Genomic DNA, 3188 nt, shown 5'->3' on the forward strand with positions numbered 1-3188 from the left:
TCTTGCTCTGCCAAGAGAAAGAAAACCAAACGTCAGTGCACTACCTTAACAGCACATGGGCCAGAACCTGACAATTCTGCTACTCACCGTCTCCCAAGAAGTCTTGGGCCACACACCTCAGGCGCGCTTGGATTCTGACACCGTCATCTCAAGGCACACCTAGGTTAAGGGCAGACAAGGTGACATGGCATTGCTGCAACTTGAGGGTACCCTCGCTCCTCTTCCCTGCCTCACCACAACTCCTTGCCCATTCCTGTGGGTTACCAGGAGGGGACCTTGAAATGCAAAATTGGAAGGCTCTGTCACAGGGTCCTGTAATGCTTCTGGCAAGACCACACGTGCATGAAACCCGGTCCATCAGCCAGTTGGAGACAGAGGTATGAGTACACTGAGTGGATTCCCTAAAGCACACAAACAACAGTGGATGCTTACAGTTCCACCAAAAGCTGAGCAAAAACAACTGCTTTGGTCCACTGCTCACCTGGCACTCTTGGCCTTGACTGCTGCTATCTGCCTGGACCACCTAAAAATAAAGGCAAAGAACACTGCTGTAACACGGTTACCATTTAGGCTGCTCCTGCAAGTGCAAACAATGACTGACCTGATCATGGGAAAACCCTCCTCCAGAACTGGGGCTCTCTGCCACAGATTCGAACTGTCTTCATGTGAAAGGAAGTTAGGACTAGTGTCAAATGGCTGCAGGACAACTTAGCATCACCAAACATGTTATGTCAATCTCCCCATACAATCTAGAGCCCAACTACACCCTGCAAATGACAAATTTCAAGTCCCCAGGACTTGTGTTATTACAGGCTATGCAGCAGGGCAGAGCAGCTGTGGGACAAATACGTGCAGACACCTGTGACACAGGATAGGATGTGACAAACCAGGGGACAGGACAGGGAGAGAGAGCTCTTGATGAGAAGAATATCTGCAAGGACCGAGAGACCCAAACAACACAGAGTGCACCAGAGACATGTGACAGGACACTCATCGGAACTGCTCTGCCCTGCATGCCTCAGCACTAAGGTCAAAACAGACACTTTTCGCCTTTAGATGGTCTAAGGAGACACTTCTTGGACGTCCCCAATTCCAAACTGACTGAAAAACCCCTCCTGGGGAGTCCCAACCTGGCACCTCGCTTATCACGCCCCTCTGTGGGTCATAACCCTCCACTTATCTTGCACATATCTGGGGATGCAAATCCCTGTTGGGTGCAGAAGAACGCCATCTCCCTGTCTGGTAAGTTCCAGCTGTCACCTCTTGGTCTGCCAAGGGAAAGAAAACTAAACATCAGTGCACAATCTGAACAGCACATCGGCCAAAACCTGGTAAATCTGCTACTCACCATCCTCCTCAGAATGCCCAGGTTCTTGGCCCTCACACTTTGGGCGTGCTTGGATTCTGACACCGTCATCGCAGGGGACACCTAGGTTAAGTGGAGACAAGGCAACATGGCATTGCTGAAACACGAGTGGAATCTCATTCCCCCCCGACTCACCGCAACACTTTGGCCATTCCCTCAGGGCTACCAGGATGGGACCTTGACATGCAGGATTGGAAGGCTCCATCAGAGGGTCCTGTAATGCTTCCAGCGAGATCACAAGGGCATGAAACCTGGTCCATCAGCCAGTTGGTAACGGAGGTATGCGCACTCAGAGTTGATTCCCTAAAGCACAAAATCAAGAATAAATGCTTAGAATTGCACCAAAAATTGAGACCTGAGCAAAACCAACTGTTCCTGTCCACTGCTCACCTTGGACACTCGGCCTTGACTGCTGCTATCTGTCTGGACCTCCTAAAAATAAAGGCAAAGAACACTGCTGTAACACGGTCACCCTTTAGGCTGCCCCTGCAAATGCAAACAATGACTGACCTGATCATGGCAACACCCTCACCCAGGACTGGGGCTCTCTGCCACTGATTGGAGTTGTCAGCATCTTGAAAGGAAGTTAGGACTAGTGTCAAATGGCTGCAGGACAACTTAGCATCACCAAACATATTAAGGCAATCCCCTAATACAATCTAGAGCCCAACTACACCCTGCAAATGACAAATTTCAAGTCCCCAGGACTTGTGCTATTACAGGCTATGCAGCAGGGCAGAGCAGTTGTGGGACAAATACGTGCAGACACCCGTGACACAGGACAGGGAGAGAGAGCTTTTGAGGAGAAGAAAGAGCTGAGAGACCCAAAGAACACAGAGTGCACCAGAGACAAGTGACAGGACACACACCAGAACTGCTCTGCCCTGAGCACCTCAGCACTGTGATCAAAACAGACACTTTCCCTTTAGCTGGCCTTAGGAGACACTTCTTGGACATCCCCATCTCCAAAATTGACTCAAAAACCCCTCCTGGGGAGTCCCAACCTGGCACCCCTCTTCCATCCCCTCTGTGGGTTGTAGCTCTCCACTTATCTTGCACATATCTGGGGATGCAAATCCCCATCAGGTGCAGAACGAGGCCTCGTGCCTGTCTGGGAAGTTCCAGTTGTCACCAGGCTGTTATCTCTTGCTCTGCCAAGAGAAAGAAAACCAAACGTCAGTGCACTACCTTAACAGCACATGGGCCAGAACCTGACAATTCTGCTACTCACCGTCTCCCAAGAAGTCTTGGGCCACACACCTCAGGCGCGCTTGGATTCTGACACCGTCATCTCAAGGCACACCTAGGTTAAGGGCAGACAAGGTGACATGGCATTGCTGCAACTTGAGGGTACCCTCGCTCCTCTTCCCTGCCTCACCACAACTCCTTGCCCATTCCTGTGGGTTACCAGGAGGGGACCTTGAAATGCAAAATTGGAAGGCTCTGTCACAGGGTCCTGTAATGCTTCTGGCAAGACCACACGTGCATGAAACCCGGTCCATCAGCCAGTTGGAGACAGAGGTATGAGTACACTGAGTGGATTCCCTAAAGCACACAAACAACAGTGGATGCTTACAGTTCCACCAAAAACTAAAACCTGAGCAAAAACAACTGCTTTGGTCCACTGCTCACCTGGCACACTTGGCCTTGACTGCTGCTATCTGCCTGGACCACCTAAAAATAAAGGCAAAGAACACTGCTGTAACACGGTCACCCTTTAGGCTGCCCCTGCAAATGCAAACAATGACTGACCTGATCATGGCAACACCCTCACTCAGGACTGGGGGCTCTCTGCCACTGATTGGAGTTGTCAGCATCTGAA

The 3188-nt window shown here is 50.7% G+C and overlaps 1 long non-coding RNA gene across 2 annotated transcripts; it reads right to left on the bottom strand.

The window, feature by feature from the left end:
* Positions 1 to 226: 226 nt before the first annotated feature.
* On the bottom strand, positions 227 to 1882 carry LOC144246260 (uncharacterized). Of its 2 annotated transcripts, XR_013339934.1 has the most exons (4): positions 1757 to 1882; positions 1349 to 1669; positions 482 to 1268; positions 227 to 401 (listed from the first exon to the last, which is right to left on the bottom strand). It is a non-coding gene; the product is annotated as an uncharacterized LOC144246260 (long non-coding RNA). The 2 variants fall into 2 exon arrangements; XR_013339933.1 differs by lacking the exon at positions 1757 to 1882 and having other exon boundaries at positions 1349 to 1740.
* Positions 1883 to 3188: the final 1306 nt, after the last annotated feature.

The sequence above is a fragment of the Lonchura striata genome, chromosome 5 (assembly GCF_046129695.1).
Source record: "Lonchura striata isolate bLonStr1 chromosome 5, bLonStr1.mat, whole genome shotgun sequence".
Lineage (NCBI taxonomy): Eukaryota > Metazoa > Chordata > Aves > Passeriformes > Estrildidae > Lonchura > Lonchura striata.